The sequence below is a fragment of the Pithys albifrons genome, chromosome 3, assembly GCF_047495875.1.
Source record: "Pithys albifrons albifrons isolate INPA30051 chromosome 3, PitAlb_v1, whole genome shotgun sequence".
Lineage (NCBI taxonomy): Eukaryota > Metazoa > Chordata > Aves > Passeriformes > Thamnophilidae > Pithys > Pithys albifrons.
This window is the reverse complement of record NC_092460.1, coordinates 81,496,010-81,514,862: the sequence shown is the minus strand read 5'-3', so window position 1 is coordinate 81,514,862 and position 18,853 is coordinate 81,496,010. Positions and strand designations below refer to the sequence as shown.

Below are 18,853 nucleotides of genomic sequence, written 5' to 3'. Positions count from 1 at the left end.
TAACAGATGTAACAAAGTATATCTCTTGTTACTGTCAAAGGCGCAGTAGAAACACACCATCATAAAGGAAAGCTTAAAACATTAGATATATTGAGACTATCTGTTGGCTTTCAGAAATCTGTTGGAGTTTTAAGAACCTTCTCTTGAATAATCAGTCTTTGGCTGGAAAAGAAAGAGTCCTCTCAAAACTCAGATAACCTCTCTCACTCACTTGTAACAAAGAAAGACATATGTTGTGAAATGCTGAGTACCACCAGAAAAAAAAAAAAACAGGCCCAAGAAGAATAGCATCCACTTGTCTTTCGAGGTCTAAAGATTTTCTGGGTCTTCAGACTAACTCAAGAGATTTTTATCCTTCTGCCCTTTGTTAGCTTCCCTGACTTTCATTTTTCCTCTTCTCCTCCTGTGCGTATTTCACCCTTTTATAACTGCACAAGGTTGGCATCCTGTCTGCTCCTGCCTCCACTCCTCACTGGATGAAGAAAACTGAGCAACTGCCTCTGGGTAAAGATGAAAAGTAGCCCCCGACTCTCCCACTGGCATCCACATTTTCTTTTCCTGTGCATGGAAATGCATCTATCAGCTCATGATAGTGTGGTTTTACTTCTGTAGTGTGCAGTTGCTTCAAGGTTTGGGATACCGTCCCCCAAGGAAGTTTCTGCAGCAATGTTTTCCACAAGCCTTGTTACCATTCTTTTTTCACTCGTTTTTTTCCTTTTCATAAGCTTTCTTACCTTTTGCTGTGTAAATAACTGAATAAATACATAAAAGATAAACAGACACTGCAGATACAAGAGTTGGTATACCAGTAGCTATGTGGGAGAATATTACTCTTAGATGATTACTTTGATAAAACCAAATGGGACCGCCCATTACAAGGATAGATGTTTTGAATTACAAATTAAGGCACAGTAAATGATCAATTTGATATATGCAGAAGATATAAACAAGGTGGTCTGTAGCTCCACAAAGAATTACTTTTCATGTAATTCTATATATCCTCCCTTTGCTCTCATTTTCCAAACGCAAGCAAACAGAACAACAAGGACAGCTGAACTGAATTAGTGAGCATCCAAAAATATCCAGCCCATCTTTCTTAAACACACACAAGAATGTTTCTAGTTTGCCAAAAAAGAAGCAGTACTTTTAATACTGCTGCCGTCAAAGTAGCTGCCTCTTGTCTGTCTGAATTACAAACTACTGTCTTAGGGAGATAAAACAAAGAATATGTAAAAATACAACCATGTGTAAAATGAACAACATGGAAATCAGTTGACAGTCATATCTATACTGTCCCACATCATCTTTTTATTAATTTTTATTCAATTCAATGGTCTGTTAAATCAAGAGGATTTTCCCAGAGTAAAATCTCAGTACTTAGCCCAGGGTATTGTTGGGCTTTTTGTTTTGTTTTACGTACAGCTTTTCCTCCTACTTGCCAGTGTCATCTACAAGGTATTTTTACCTTCCAAGACCAAGCTTAAATTTTTCCATGGGATTAGTGGCAGAGGAGACAACAATGAAAAATTCTTATTAATAGCAGAAGTGACAGGGAAAGAGGTAAGTGGAGGTATTCAGTTGAAAGCTTGGAAGTGATACACCACTTACATACTTTCCCTAGCATCCATTCCAGGTTTCACTGAAGCATGGTAAACCTCAGAATGAGGAATGCAAGGGAAACAAAAAAATCTGGAAGCACTAGTCATGTTGGAATCCAGATGTTAACATCAGAAGAAACACTCTCGTGTCGTGTCAGGGTGCAGTGAAGACATATTTGAAATACTGGGCCTAGTCATTTATTTACAACAAAAACATAGTCAAGGCCAAGTCCCCAAAAACTGCAGGAATCATAAGCATTGCAAACTATTCTGGGAGGCAGTGTAGTGTGTGTTTAGGCCATATACTGAGCAAAAATATTTTCCATCAACTTCAAAGGGACTTAGACATCACGTATGAATGGTTTAAACTGGAAGAAGTCCATGCATAAAGAAGGGAGAACTTTATGGTTGGCCACAATCATGGGACTTCCCTCTTGCTGGAGGAGATTAAAATAGAATCACCTAGACAAGCAGCTACAACATGTTGCATTTCAAGATACCTTCTCACGGATAATACACACACATGCAAATGAATTAAGCAAGAGACTTTGTTGTTTCTATACAGTGCTCACTTCTGTTTTTACATGCCTGGGTGGTGTTTGGAAACTATGGGCAAAAGGTAACTTGGTAGAATGACAAATGTATTTGGATTTTGAGGTAGGGCAGGGCAGGGTATTAAAATAAAGCCAAGTGGTATCTTCCTACCATATAAATGTGGATATGTTTTGAGAGAGAAAAATCAACTACATTGTTGTGGGCCGAACTAAGGAAGCATTTGTGTATCTTTTTTTTCTTTTAAACAAACAGTAATCCTCCAACCAGTGCATCTTCTGATTCAGTTTTGTTTCATTGCCTGCCCAAATAAACAGTTAAAAACACAAGGAAGCCATACAAGGCTCTCTGGGTAGCTAGGCTGGAAAGGTGAAAAAACGGCCAGTACTCAGAAGCCTCCCTTCCAACAAATTAGACAGATTTATAGCTTTGAAAGACACATCGCACCGATCCTGATGGCAGGGCTGTTTGCCAAGCTCGGGGAAAGAAGATCAAAGGATACCAGCACTTCAAGAGAAAGGAACACTGAGTGAGTTCAGAGTCACTGCCCTGTGCCTCCAGAGAAACAAGCTAGCTGGCTGGGAGCACTAGCATAGGAAAAGCTGCACCATCGGATAAAAAAGCCACGAGTGAGTCAGATTGGTCTGAAATATAGGCATATACGTCCCTTTGTGCTCTGCTGAAGTGCAAAATACAATTTTGCAAGTGAATCAGTGACAGTTTTTGGGAAGACTTTTCCACTTACTCCAGCCAGCTGCTAAATGAGACTGTCAAGGGGAAAGGTGTACAGGTGCCCACCCTGCAGACCTGCTGGGACCCCCTGGGGCAGAGCCCAGGGAGCTGTCACCTCACAAGCTCCTGCCTTCAGGGATGCTGCACTGGAGGATGCATTTGGGCAAATATGACAAAACTTCTCACCTTATTCAGGTATGCAAATCGTCCAGGAAATTGTTCCCTTACAGAAGTGAAAAGCTACAGATCAAATATTACTTCTGCTATTACCCTGTATCAAAAATGTCTGCAGTCATGAGTCAGAGCCCTTTAAATACCATATTATAGGCCTATCCCTTTGGAAAAGTGCCTTTCAGTACTAAATGAATAAAGATATTAGCTTTACATATGTTTTTATATATAAATCACAAGTTGATGCATAATGAATTAAAATAAAACATAATGCATCTCTGGAAAGCTTCCATACAAAACAAAACTGAAAAGGCTAAGAATACTTAGTTAAGAAAGAAAATTAATAAAATTAAATCATAAACAGTACAGATCCAAGCACATCAGTTCAGCTTGTGAAAATTCACAAACTAATAAAGAAAATACATCTTGAAAAGAAAATACAGTGCACAAGTGACTGACACTGTCATCACGGCCAGTAAATCAACACAACAGAGACAAAGACCAGACATTAATTCCATAGCAAGAATTAAACCAGAAGCGCCATGCTGGTTAGACGATTGAAACTCAGATATCACTGGGGCTTTAGACTAGCTCTTTCTTCAAGGGGTAGTTGGAGTGGCACACTGCCCCCCAACAGTCGCCACCCTGACCCAGCACAGCCCAGGGGCAAAGCACGTTAAAGGCCTGCACATCATTTTTTCACAAGGTAATTTTTTTATCAACTAAAGTATCTCCTGTTACTGTAATTTTCCTTGGGCACTGTGGTTGGTTAGAGTTATCCAGTGGAGCTCACATCATGCTGGGTGGGAGCAGACCTGGCATAGATGGAACGAGTATTGCTCAGCTGTTCTGCCCAGCCAGCTCTGCCTGCCCACACTGATGTCCTCCAGCAGCTCAGCTGTTCATGGAGCAGTCATGGAACTTTATCCTAATGTACTCACTCTTCCCTACTTACCCATAAAAAATGCATGCAGTGTTCTGTGAGACTAAATATAGATGGAAAACTGCACTGATATTGGAGCCAAAACCCCTTTCTAATATATTGCAGATACAGAAATTGTTACTGTCCTGTACATTTTCCATCCTTGCTTTCTAGGCAAAGCTTGAGACCATCCCTAGGACAAAAAATCTTTCAGAAGGCCACCAATAGCTCCAAATACTATTCATGAAAGGCAGAGGTCAAAATTATTTTGACCTTAAAGGGTGCATCCCATTTTCTGCTTTATTATAAGTATAAAAAGTACATAAAATATAAGGTAGTCTCAAAAATTCAATTTGGACTGAGTTCCCTAGACATAGCAGTGAAAAGCCTAATGTTAAAGAAGAATAATCTGTTTACTACATGTATTTGGTAAAGCTTTCACAGCACTACTGTGCAATAATTCTCAGAAAAAGGATACAGCTTATTTTTGAAATACTTCACCAGATTCAACTTTAATTGGAATATTCAAACTTTAAAAGCAATCTTTTTGCAGCCAAGCTTGCCTCCAAGAATAAAAAAACAAATTAGGTGTGGGGAGGAGAAAGGACCTCACAAATCAATTTTGCTATGTGCACTAGGGGCATAAGCAAAATCAGTTTTGGTCCCTATTTGTGTATTTCTAAATAGAGACACGGTAGAAGAGATACAGGTCCTCGCTTAGCTGTCCTCTTCACTGCTGAAACCAAAATGCTGGAGCATATCTTTCCTAACATTCCATAGCAACAATGTGAAAATAGCTCTCACAGTGAGCCAGCTAACCTCTTTTTATCAGCCAAGAAAACCAGGCACTTGGAGAATGCAGTTAATCTTCTCCAAGGTGGAGAGCTCAAGGGCTGCCGTGGATAACTGTGCAAAATGTTCCTTTTTCCTCTACTGATTACGAAGAAAGTCTGGATTTTTCAGTTTCTACTGCATTTGCATTTCCACCAAGAAACATTTCATTCCATTCCCAAAGATAAACAAGCAAAGTTCTTAGCGTTCCCAAACTGGAACATTCTTTCAAAGAATTTAACACAGACTGGCAAGATTCAGGGGTTGATGTGAAAGAACTCAACTAGGCAGTAACAATGACAAAAGTGTAGCTTAACAGCGTATTGACTGAGAATGGCTTTCATATCTGAAGGAAAAAATAAACACAATGTTTTGCATACCAGATAGGAAACATGCAGTAATATAAGTACTATACGAATGGCTGGCTCTAGAGCAGACCTTATGGATAACTGCAGGGTTTTAAGCCATGAAACAGTTTTTTAAGCATTAGGCCATCACTTAAAGATTATGAAGCAGATGGAAAAGTTGGGACACCAAGGGTAAGATTTTGAGTTCAGAGTCCAGAAACAGCTTTGAGCCCTTCTGCTTCTTACTTCCCTAGTGATGTAATTTGATTGGGCAAAAGCAGTTCTGTCTCACTGTAAGCCCTGCTTCTATTATGGCAAGTTACATGGTATGATATATAGCATCTTCAGAAGAAAGACATATCAATTCTCTATTCTGTCCTAAAATCGAAAAATAGTTTTGTGTTGGAAAATTAGTTTCCAGAAAGTTAAACTAGGTCAAGCCCTACACAGCAGAAATGTTTTTGTACTGTAGTGTTCTGCTAAATCTTTAGCCATCCTCCTCCTCCCTTCTTACTGTTCCTGCCTTTCTGTTATGAATTGTTGTCTTCTGACACATCAGACTAATTGAATATAAATCATGCAGAAAGGCAGTTGGTTTTTTTCCTGTCCTGTCCAGCTGTAACCAGTTCCTCTCCCACCTTTGTAAATATTTTCCTTCCATTTTAGAGCATTGCTACAGCATTTGTGTTGCTCTTAGTGGTGTGAAATTCCCTCACTCTCTTTTCCTTACCAGCCTCTGGCTGCATTGTTCACATAAAGTAGAAATGTTAACATAAGGTACAGGATGGGGAGGATTGTGACAAGAGTCTGAGGATGCCACCTCAAGCCTGTTAGTCTATAAAGAACTTAAACAGCAAGATTCACTGACTGATCTGAGAAGCTGGATGCTGCCTGCTGCTTCAAAAACTTGCAGGACCTGTTGAGATTGCAGGAGTGCCAGAGAAGAATGTGTAGCTTGAAACCCAGGGTGGGAGTAAGTGAGCTCTTAGGTTAAGTTCAAGATTCAGGGTAGATTTGCAGCTGCGCTGCCTCGGCTCCCCTGCTGCCAGGCTTCAGCTGAGCTTTAACCAAAACTGCTTGGAGCCAGGTGTTAACCAGTGTTACAGTAACGTATCCTGACAGGAGCTCAGGTACACTCTCAGCATTCAGCATCTTACTCCAGACCTACAGGCTTTTAAAAGCATATGCCTGATTAGCCATTTTAGTGTGCCAAGGATCTCTATCTCCATTCTCTTTTGCCAAAATATCTACAACAAAAAAAAAAAAAAGGATTTTTTTTAATATAAAGAACTTATCCTGCCTGATTCTTTTGTTGATGTCCCTGATCATTGTTTGAGATCTTCGTTCTTGTGACAAGCCTGCTGAAATGTGACTTTAGACTTTGCAATATATGCAGTTTGTGAGAAAACTAAGTGAAGTATTTCTAGTTATGGAATGCAGAATGCAGAAATACAAGACTGTAAACTGCTTAAAAGCAATCCAAGTGAATTTCCAGAGTCACACCTTTCTTTACATCATTCTAAAAATTACTATTTTTTCAAGATGTTACCAAGGGAGGCATAGTCCATTTAAAGAGCATAGCACATTGGTGGCCCATGTCCAAGGCTAAAATTAAACTAAACCAAATCTGGAAATGAGTTAATATAAACTGTTTTGCATCAAGACTCAAGGGATGAAAATTACAAAGAAGAGGTTTTGAGGTTTTTTTTCTTTTCTAGTTTGCTGCTACTTTTTGGCAGTTACAAAGAACCATCCTTATACAAAGTAATTGGAGAGCATCTTTAAGCAGGGTCTTTCATTCCTTTTTGGGAATATGAACAATAACAACTATGATAAAAGCAACTTCAAGTCCCAATAAATACATTGTTCCTATTTAATTAATGTTTTCCCAATACAATTGGTGTATAACAGGTCAAAGGAAAAGAAAACTGCATATGACAGAGATCATTCTGTCAGGTAGGACATTGAAAATATTTTCAGTGACTGTTCCACAACAATAGAAAGTGTTTCTACAAATACATGAGCAACAAAGTGAAGGCTAAGAAGACTCTCCATCCTTTTTTGGATATGGGGGTGGGAAACAGGGACAATGGATGAGGAAAAGGCAGAGGTACTTAATGCCTTCTTTCTCTCAGTCTTGAATAAAGAGACCAGTCATTCTCTGCATACCAACTCCCTGAGCTGGAAGACAGGGATGGGGAGCAGAATGAAGTCCCCATAACCCAGAAGAAAATGGTCAGTGACATGCTACACCACTTAGACAGATAGAGTCTATAGGGCTGGACAGGATCTACCCAAGAGTACTGAGGGAGCTGGCAGAAGCACTCACTGAGCCATTTTCCATCATTTATCAGCTAACTGGGGAGGTCCCAGCTGACTGGAAGCTACAAATGGATTGAGATGGGACTAGCAGAATGGCACGTGCACCAACCAATTCTTCCTAATTGGGAAGCTAAGCCCTGTAATCTCTTTATCATCCTGTCAGTGAGTTAATGGTCATTACCATGAACAGATTCTTATTTTATTAAGCAAGTCAAGGCATCACTGGTGCTTTTCATATGATAATACTGAGGCTTTACACCACAATTAAAATGAGTACAATTTTTTTAGCTTTACTTAGACTTAGCTGCAACCTTTCAACTTGCAAACACCACCTTGAAAGTCTTATCAAAGACACTTGTGTAGCACACTATTTGTATGACCAATCCTCTCTTTCTTTCTCTCATTCCCTCACCTCTAAATACAGTGTAAAAGGCTTAGAGGTGGAAATAATAGAGGAAACTCATAGATGAAAAAAAAAACTTCCCTATAATATTGTAACACTACAACCCAGAGCAGAGCAATCAAAGCGTAACAATTGTTTTCATTCAAGATTTACAAAACTCCAATAAATGTTTCTTTCCTTTATCAGCGCTAAAAATATTCTAACATCCTCATGTGAACAGTTACATATTTTCAAAACAGAAATCTCCCGTTGGACTTTGTTTGCTATTAGCAAAAAGTGATTTTGCAATATTTTGCCTTCCAGCTTCCCTCCCTCAAGAGCAACCACCTACCACTGCTGATATCTTCAATTTTTTGAAATGTTTTACTTTGTCCAAACAAACATAGAAATCAGTTTTCATTCAAATATGGAATGAATTCATGAGTCAGACTTACAAAGACCTTTCTTCGTTAAGTTGGGCTTTTTTTCAGGTTCAAGATATCCTCTAGTATTTAAATTGGATGGTAGCAATGGTTTAGTTTGTTTTCAAAGGATACTTCTAAACCTACCACTAAATAAAAAAATAAATTGAGAACTGAACTGTAGCTAAGTGTGAGCACATGTAAAACCGAGCACACAGGCCATGCAGGGCACTGTTGATCTTGGACCCTAAATGGAATTTTATTGAAAGTTCAATGATCTTCAGGAGTGACTCCCTCAATCTCATAATTTTCTGTGTTATCTCAGGACACTTCACATAGAGCAAAATAAAAAAGAAACAACTGAGTCTCAAATCAACTTCTGCAATAGCTCCCAGATAAGTGTTTCTATTGCTTCTTTTAAACTCAGAAAATGCAGTGAAATGGGGAAAGGAGAGTGAGCACAGGGGAGGAATAGCTTCCCTCAGGGAAGTACTCCAAGCTCATGAGCACTTTACTGTAGTCCTTTCTCAGGACAGAAAACCCATTCAGGATGTAAATCTATTAAATATGGAAGCTGATAAAACACAATGACAGCACCGTGGAAAAAGAAAAGGAAGTAGACAGTGAATGTTGTCAGCAGTACCTATTTGCACCAGATCTCCTACGTAAGGAATAGTCACTGAAGAGGAAAGTCAGGCACTGTAGGCTCTCTGTCATCAATACACATGAACATCACTGTTGCATCTACCCAGGGCCAAAACCAAACCTGTGATCAGTGGAGGAAGGTTCTTCGCTGCACCACCATTCCCCACAGCCCTTCCTCTTTTCAAAATCAAATTTAATCAGTATGAAGGAGGTACTGCCAGCCAGCAAGACACAACATTAACAACTTGTAATCTATGTATTAAAGGAGAAAGTTGAAGCCAAGATTTTACAGCATGATTAATAGTTTCTGGGTGTATAGTTCAAGGTACTGTGAAGAAATGCTGAGTTCAGCTTCTGGAGAAAAAAAAAAATCAGACTCTTTTAACATCCCTTAAACTAAACTGGCTTTGTGTATCCCAATCACTGTTTTGGGCTGGTTGCTATGAGGCCCTTGAGAGAACTACCTTGGGAAGTTACTTAAGCTGCAATATATCACATTTAAAACCTGGTGTCCTTGCTTCAGATTGCGCTTCAATCTTTGCTTGGCCAACCTCTATGGGTGGGGTAAACATGCATTTAGAGATGGGAAAAATAAAAGGTCTTTCCCAAGGGCCTGTGCAGGTGAGCAAGTTTCCATGATGTAAGCAAGGGCATAAGCCTATGGGCATGCTACAGTCCCCCAGTGCATGCTCTTCCCCTATGGTATACACAAGGCATTCTGCTGCAAACATGCACACTGTGGGTGCCATCGCCATCCCTGCTGCAGCTCACCCTGCAGCCCACACCCTGCACTCCCTCAGTGCCCACTCAAGCCATTGTCACACACTTCAGCAGAGACAAGAGCATGCCTGCCCACCCCACAGCCTCATCAGTGCTGCCTGTCTCATGGCTGGACTGCTGTAGAGTCACCTCACCTGAGACAGGAGCTCACTCCACTGGAGGAGAACAGTGGGCTTCTCTGGAGCAGGGTGTGCCTGCCTCTGCTGTGTGACACCAGGCAGATATGGGCAGTTTAGGTCATCTGATTTGCTGCTGGTGACTGTGAGGAACGTGATCCAAAGCCACCTGACAGTGTTTGGCTTTTGACTAGGTCCCTGTGTGACTCTCGTATACCAATGATCACTTAAACATAAATCACTCTGCATCACAAGAGGTACAGCTTGGTCTTCACATGGGTCTTCTCTCTGCTCTCCATCTTTGCTTCCCAAGCCTGAGACCATCCTTTGACCTGCTCACCTTGAGAGCAGCTGCTTGTCTCCAGGCCACCCAGCATGGATGGCCACTGTGCTGACCTCCACTACCTTTGGTTCCTCGAGGGACTGGGGGTCCCTGAAAGAGTTGATGGTCACTTTGGCTGTGCTAGTGGAAGGGGCAGAGATAAGACCAGGTCCATTTTCATACAAAGCCAAAAGATAAATTGGTAGAAAGGACAAAGGGACAACCTGGAGAGTATTATCAGTCTCTGTTCAAAGGCTGCTGAATCCTGCTGAAAGGGGATTTAAGGGAGCATATGACAGCAAGGAATAGTTGTCTCAGCCCACTAAGCTTCAAGTCTCCCCCTCTCCTGACATCTAATATGTCCTTCCAAACTGATCTGTGTGTGTAGGCGCTGTATGACATAACTATGCTGCTTAGCTGCCCCTGGGGATACTTCTGCACCAAACCCATGCTGGTAGCAAGAATCACTCAGGTCACCTCCCCTGTTCTGGCACTGCCTGAACACCAGAAGGCAAAAGATGCATCCTCTGTCTTAATATTTTACTGCTTGTAGATATGCGATGTGTTTATGGCTCAGCCTGAAACACCTGAAAGAGCACACTGGGCTCATTCAGCAGAATCTAGTTTTACAAGTGAGATGAAGCTCAGCCTTCTTTCCACACTCACAGAAGATACACATTCAGACTTAAACATAAAAAAAAGGCAATCTTCAAGTCCTTTGCTAACCAAAGATGCAAATCAATGGCACTTGTAGACTGCTCTCCTTTCTCCATTCTATAAAGAGTTTCCATGAAGAAAACGTTTTATGTGCCCACTGAATTATTTTTTCCACAGTACTCTGTTAAACTCTCAATTAGAAAACAAAATAAAAATTACAGTACTGTTATACTAGCTGTTTTCATGTACAGGTGGATCAAGGACCTTCTTCATAGCCACAATACCTATTGAGCAACTATCTACCAAAGAGAAACCTAAATGCCATGGAATTACTGTAACAGCTTTGAAGTGCATAAGCTGCCAAACTATTCAGAAGGTTAACAGATTTGTTTATGGACTAGACAAGGCTTAATTAAACCAGGCAGCTCTGAAGAACAGTAAATCCTCTCTCTTTCTGTCTTCCCCTCCCCCCTCTTTTTTCCTAGAGTATCTTTCTCCTATTGGCTTTCCTCTTCCTAATAATCCCATCACAAATGACAGATATGTTATCAGTCATCACTGGGATTTGACACATTCTTAATACCTGTCATGACAGCTCTGAAGTCTGCATGCTACTCCATTGTATTCCAAAGCATTTGCAGGAGGTAATGGACACATCAAATAGCAGTCAATGGCTCTGCTTTATTGAACTGCTGAAGGCTTGCAATATAGTAGATGCTTAAAAAGCCTAATCTGCGATTATTCAAAATTACACACATAGTAATTAAATATAAAACAGTATAAATAGCTTTTCAGCTTTCTATGTCTGTGATCATCCTGGCTACATTATAGAATTTATTATTAAATTGGTATTGATACAAATGTTTTAACATTTAAAAAAGGTATCAGTGTTGGTAAAAGTGAAGATCATATTAGTAACCCAAGGTCTTCATTGAAATGTTGAAAGTATGATATTCATGTTGATAATGTGACAGTGTATTGCTGAGCCCATACAGAGTACCTCCTGGTTCCTTGAGTCTCTGCTTCACTTTAATACAGAACCTGATGCAGAAGTGAGGTGCAAGTCACGGCTAGAGCAAGTCAACACCAAAGGTGAACACCTGAATTGATATGAAGACAAGGGGATTGTGAAGTGCGTCATTCACAGCAATCATCAATACTGTCAAAGACTAAACATGAGTGCAGTAGAACATGAGTTTGAAGAGTAAGTGTCTCCTTGATGGGGACACAAGGACAAGATAGCGTCTTATCACTGAGTAATAAGGACAAGGAACACCAACTAACGGGCTTTGTATGAGTCCATACCTAATGCCTGATGATTTCTGTGGACCTCTTAATACAGGTATTTTGGTTTTTTGTTCAAGTCCTCAAAAGAGTTGTAACAGATGCAGCACCCCACAGAACAAATTCAATACAGAGATGTCCAAACACATATATTTTCTTTTTATGAAATTCTAGTATTACTTCAGATGACTCTAGTCATCTGTGTGTAATATTTTTCAGGCACAAAAATAAAATTATTTCTTACTGTAACATTTCTTTCAAGGCTTAAACTTACAAAAGGCTTTCTCTCAGTTGATTTCAGCTGCTGCAAAGCATCATATAGCCACAGACTCTGCCAACAGCATATGAGCTGCATGACAGCAGTGCACTTTGCCATCAGTAAAAGCAATGGCTTGTTGTTCTCAATGCATTTACAATTTTGCACAAAAGCAGAAAAACCCACCCTCAACAAAAACAAAAAACCCACACAGATCAGGGACAAAGCAGCCCTGTTTAACTTAAGGCCTTTTCAGCAAGGCAATAAAGCTAAGGCAGAATTGTGAACTGGAGTCAAAAGGAAGTGTCCCATTGACATAATGAGCTTTGGAGCAGGTCTGGAGTGAAGAAGACAGGCAAAACACGTTCAGCCACCTAAGAGATTACATGTCCTTTAGACAAAATTAGTTAACGAGTGTGTCGTGGTTTAAGAGTCTCAAGGCATTGTTTGCATCTACAGGAAATAAATTAGCAAAGTGGGCTTTCTTTAAGTGCAATTTTATTTAGGAGAGACGGTAGGTTTTGCACTTGTCAAGCACTTGGGAACAAAGTGATGGCATTTAGCAGGGCAGGAAGTTTTTCTCAGGATGCAGCAAATCCTGTTCCAGGGATCTAAACCATTGCAATAACAGCACTGGTTGAGCATAAACTCACCTTCCAGTTGAAGTACTTTCAGAAAAGCTTAAAGGTGAAGTTTGTATCAGTGGGCTTCACACCAGATCAGATACTGCAAGTTCTTGAGCAGCTAGCATAAAAACATACGACTAACAAACTTGGTAACATATTTTCAGATTATGATCTTATACCAGGGCCTGTTCCAGACCAAATTTGTACTGTCAGCTGAGCCTGGGTTGAATAGAGGCAAGATCACGGCAGAACAGCCCCATTGAGAAGTCTTCCCAGCTCGATTCTGGCTCCGCTCCAAGGAGCATTACTGCTTCTCCTGCTGTCTACACTACCAGTTATCCCTTTCATATACCCTCTCAGCTGTAAGCAAATCAACTTGCCAATCCCTTGGGACACATGGCTTAGCTTATACTTAAGACTTGCCATTCTGCTTTGTGCTCTGGACATTGATTTCCATTGTCTCAGCTATCACTCAACAAAAGGGCATTTAATTGCTGTCTCATTTAGTCTGGGGGAGAAGAGGAGAACAACTTTTACCAGTCCTCTGATTGATGGCAGCCATTAGCACCTTCTAGCACAATACTGACTTACTAGAAGCATGATTTACATGTGAAGTTCACTGCCACACAAGTGAATCAGATTTGCACTATGCTTACTTGAACAACTTCAGAGACAGAATCATCTAATGAAATGAAATGAATTTGCAGAAATGCTTACACTGACCACCCATTTAAAGGGAAAACTTTGAAGATTAATGAGCTTTGTTGAAAGCTCTTAGAAACAAAAGAAACTTCAGTAGAGATCTCACAGTTTTTGTTTCACTTTTCAAGCACCATGTAGGTGAAGGGCTGTAAAAAAACCCCCACCAAACCAACAAAACCTCCTCCCGCAAAGAAAACCCAAAATCCAACCAAAAAAAACCAAAGCAAACCAAATCAAACAAACAAACAAACAAACAAACAAAAAAACCCAAACAACCAACAAACACCCACCCCCCCAACACAATTTAGACTTATTTACATATATTTAACACTAGGAAACACTTCATATCCACTGTGCATCAAAATTCCGAATTGCATACTACAAAAGCCAGTGCTGATGAATCCCAAAAACTGTTTTGCCCTCTTGGGTGAACATTTCTATTTTCTTTGTGATGGACAAACTAAGAAAATTATTATCCACATTTAATATCCTCCATGTTCTGTAGAGCAATAAGCCACGTGCCTTGGTGTTCAAGCCAAACTGCTGACAGTGGATTTTTAGCATTCATCTCATTTTATTAAAAAGCACAAGGATGCTAATCTGCCTTTCAAAAAAAGAGTCAAGAAACAACTAGATCAGTGAAAGCTTCTTGAAACACCACCTTTAATCAGTCCAGTTATGTGAAACTTGAACTAATTTCAGTAAAAGCTTATGGAGTTTGATGCAGATTATCAAAACATTTAATAATTACAAAGTCTAACATCAAGTGTCTTCTGAATACCAGACTTTCCAGTCAGACACAGAAACAAGCTGAGGCACTGGATATTATCAGACACACCTTTGTGCATTTTTTTTTGAAGATTTACCATGGGAGAGGCAGACTGAGAAAGGTCGACTTTCAGCTAGTGAATGGTGTACAGTCAAACAAACGTGCAAGAACCCATGTCGTCTCAGCTGTGGGAGCACTAACCCTGGCCAGGCAGAGGCATTCTGAAACCATGTTAGCTATACCCGCAAAAAAGTGCTTCTGACTACCTTCAGAACATATCCTCTGTTGTTCACATAATTGGTTTAAAATTCTACAGCAAAATTACTCTGCTATTACTTGCATTCAGTGAGTCCAGTCCTTACATTCACATCCCACACAAGACGCACCTTTGTTCCTCAGTGATACTCATCTTTTCTGATGTGTATTTCTAAATAAGCTTAAATAGTGGCTATTTCTGTGTGATCCCATGCTTTTTTCTACATTTCAAAAAATCATGATTTTAGGTACATAAATAGATGATGTATGAAGGCAGAATGTACTTTTTTGGTTTAGAATAGCTATCTTCATTTTAATTCATTCTGCAGTTCACATCCATGGAAAACTGAATTTTGACCCCTCCTTTTCACATTAGTTTTTAAGGGAAAATAAAACTTAAAACACAGAAGCATCCAAAACAAACAACAAATCCAACAAAACACCTCCAAAACTGGCATGTGGCCAGATTACTAGCTAAACACTAGACTACACCTGTTTCCTTAACTTGGCTCTTTGTAAATTTTATTTTCCCCTCCCACTGTTTCCCGTCTCTTTGGTGTTGGACAGACACGTTTCTCTTACTGGAAAAGCTGAGTGTTATCTTCCGCAAAGTACAGTCTACGGACAATTATTACTGGCAGCTGTGATGGAGGCAGAACACACGATCCCAGCACCACCTCTCACCTTCCCCTCCAGGCTCCCGCCAGGCTGGAACCAGAGATCCCAGCAGCGGCACCTCCAGAAGCATCACCAGCACCAAGAAAGCTGCCAAAACATTTTTAAACCATTTTGCAACTAAAAAACAAACCAAGAATCATGTTTGTGCAACCCCTCTACCAATCTACCTTCAGATCTCTTTAGCCACTTGAGAATAAAGAAGAAGGTTTTATAAGCTGGTTTCTGAGAAGCCTACCAAGTCAACACATGCTAATCAATATGAACAGATTCTGGAAAAGAAGATGACCGAATCTCTCCGATCATCCCCAGAGTCATAGTCAAACTTGTGCACCTTCCAGATTCAGGTCAATCACACATCTGCTCAGCATCCCCCTGGGACTCTCAGAATGTAAGTGCAAAATTAGGGCAACCACTAGCACAGCAGTAGGCTGCAGCATGTTGCTGGCAGAGGCACAAACCTGCTCTTCTATCCAAAACATCATCTATAAATAGGTTTATGAATACAGAATCTCTGCCAAGCTATTCTTGCTTTCTCTTTTTTTCTTTTCCTTGCTAATTTTTAATGCCTCTTGCAAGACTGGCTCCTATAAGTTTTACCTCCATTAGTAGCAATATACATTTATTAAATGCTCCAGTAATGTCTGAAAATCTTGATGAATAGCAACAAATTTGTCTAGAAAAACAGAATATAATTTCTCATTTAGAAAACTCTATTGTATGAAAAAAGGAAAAAATGTGCTTACCAGAAAACAGAAAATTCACACGAGAAGTCTGCTTGCACACCGCACCTTGGGAAACAAGAACCCACTTCTGCTGCAACTGCAGGAGGAGACAAGGTAGTTTCAATGCTTACTCTTGTTCAGCTGTGCTCCAGTGGGGTACGAGCTGAGTCCCAGAACTGAGTCCTGGGGTGTCTCCCTCACTCTTCTCACCTGGAACAACAAAACAGGCTCTCAGCTCCCTCAGCACAAGAGCAATGCAACATTATACACCCAAAACACAGTGAGGGATGTTCACACTGCCTGACTGTTGGAGATTAAACACAGCCTCATAGAAGGGGAAACTCATTACAGCTGCCATTATTGATAAGCATGGTTCTCTGCTTTTCTCTACTGCAGATGTCCTCTCAAAATATCTTGGAGACATGCAAAGCACTAGAAAGCTATCTACAGAGCATCCTAACTCTGCCTTGGAGGGGCCATTTTCTGGAAGATAACAGTAGAGCCATAACAAACTTACTCAAGCCCAATCTGTGGCAAAAACACTGCTTTGAGCTGCCAGTGTTTTGGTGACCAAACCAACCAGTGCTAATTTCAAGTAGAGACATTAATGAAAGACTTAATTTACCTTGTACTTTCATCTAGTATCATTCTCTTGTATCTCTGTTTTTTCCTCTCCCTCTCAACCTTTACATATTTCACCATCCATTTTCAAGGACATATGCCTAAATGAAGCCCTTTATTAAGGCTCAATTTTCAAAAGAAATGTCACCTTGCAGTTTCCTTTTGCTTCAGAAATTAGCTTCTAGGGGCATATTCTTGAAAAGCCTGCATCTATACTTATTTCAACTTTCTGGGGAATAATTGAGTATGGAAAGTAAGATTTAGAATGATAAATTTTTATTTCCATCTAAAAATAAAAGGAAATGCATAATAAAGGCCTAGGAAAGATTTTTTTTTCATTTGCCACTGCCTTTACTGTATGCATCTTCTCCAACAAGGAATCTATATCTCCAACAATCAAAATCTATAATGATTTTATATATGAAAACCCTTTAAAATTATTTAATCTCAAATTATCAGAAGTATTTTTTCTCATGCCACAAACTGATTCAATGCATTTAGGTAAAATTAGCCTGGTAAGAAAACTAAGAAAATGTATCCTAAGTCCTTTGTTAGGTAACACTATGGAAGGGACTTGGGGGTAAAAGCCAATATTGGTATTTACTGTTGAAGAAATCCCAACTTTACAGTAATAAATTTTCTACATGCAATTCTGAAGGCAGGACACTATTTTTAAAATCAGCTCTCATGTCACAGGGCTGTCAGACTTGTCTACAGCGAAAGCAGTGGGATCCCTCACACGCTCCACACCTTTCCCCACCAGCACCATCCTTCCAGTAACACCTCCTCCCTCTGTCAAAGCACAAGGTCACGCACAAGCCCATCTCTGGTGGATCATCACAGAGCCACTTCCCAGCCCTGAACTCCTGCTGCCTCCGTCATGTCCATGCACCAAACCTTTTAGCTGGCTGACAGGTTTATTGCACAGTAAAAAGCTGACTTTTCAGAGACGCTCAGAAGGTAAACTTTCTGATGCTTTTTTCCCCCCCACAAGATTCTTAAGCATTTGTATTTCTTGATTAATGCTAAAAACAAGAAAAACTTGTGCAATGAAAGAAGACTTTTTCCACTTTTCTGTGTACTTGCTCTCAGCAGAGAGAAATAGTGACATTATTTAACAGATATCCAGGGAATAAAGTGCAAGAATCCCAGTCCTAAACTATCATAAAGACAAGCTACTAAAATAAAAAAATAAACAGACCTTTTCCATCATTAAGGTGAAGGAATGTCATATGGGACTGAAAATTTCTGCGCAAGTCCAACAGAGCCTTATTCCTGTTGCTCTGACACTTCTGTCACTGCTGTCTTCTCCCTTGTCCAAGAACTGCATATGCCTTCTTTCTTAATCCCAGCAACACATTGGCCATCAGTCTCTATTGCTGCTACTATGCAAGGGAACGTCCCTCAGAAAACCACCCACATGGGTATCCCAAGCAAGTGAATACATACTGTTTCTTATCTCAATTTTCAAAAAACATAGGTATCGCTTTATTCTAATAAAACTATTTCAAATAAATAAACATCATCACCAGTTTTAAAGTTGAGCCCTAGCATCAAATAGTGTCAAAGGAGTCTGTTGTTAGATGTGGAGGGCTTTTTCTTCAGTATGCCCACAGTTTGCCTCAAAGCTCATTGTATAAGAAGGAATAGTTGAGATGCAAAGTCAAATTTAAGGATCCTGGGGATAGCTGTGCATGATGCACAGCTGGCAGGCAGGTCTACCGCAAGTATGCACTTCTGTACATGAAGTCATAAGAGTGAGTTTCCTAAATATATGCAGTAACCAAGGCATGGAATAGAAGCCAGTTCATGAGTTAGCTCTCAGCAGCACAGAGAGGATGTTTTGTTCTCTTCTCCAGAAAGAGGACAGTGAATACTGTTCATATCAAAGCCTGGATCCACAACCCTCCAGGCTTAATTAGAAGATAATGAAGAGTACAAAACGGCATCAGATACAAAAAATGGTAATTTTTCAAGTAAATTTAGTGGAGTGAGCACTCTTACACTTACAATCCACACTCCCTTTTCCACCCTTTTTTCCTCAGTAATGATACAGAGTTGGCTGCAGATGCAACAAAACCTGTCAGCAACTGCAAAGTGTACTAAAGCAAGTCTTGCCTATTATTCCAGCTGTCTAGATG

At 40.1% G+C, this 18,853-nt stretch overlaps 1 protein-coding gene across 5 annotated transcripts in view; it reads right to left on the bottom strand.

Moving 5' to 3' along the window:
- PLXNB2 (plexin B2) overlaps positions 1-18,853 on the bottom strand; it is a 251,032-nt gene that overhangs the window by 157,535 nt on the left and 74,644 nt on the right. For 4 of the 5 annotated variants that reach the window (XM_071552525.1, XM_071552524.1, XM_071552526.1 and 1 more), the window contains one exon: positions 16,113-16,301. The gene's annotated coding sequence lies outside the window, so the exon portion shown is untranslated. The remainder of the gene's footprint in view (positions 1-16,112; positions 16,302-18,853) is intronic. The other variant, XM_071552528.1, reaches the window with a different exon arrangement.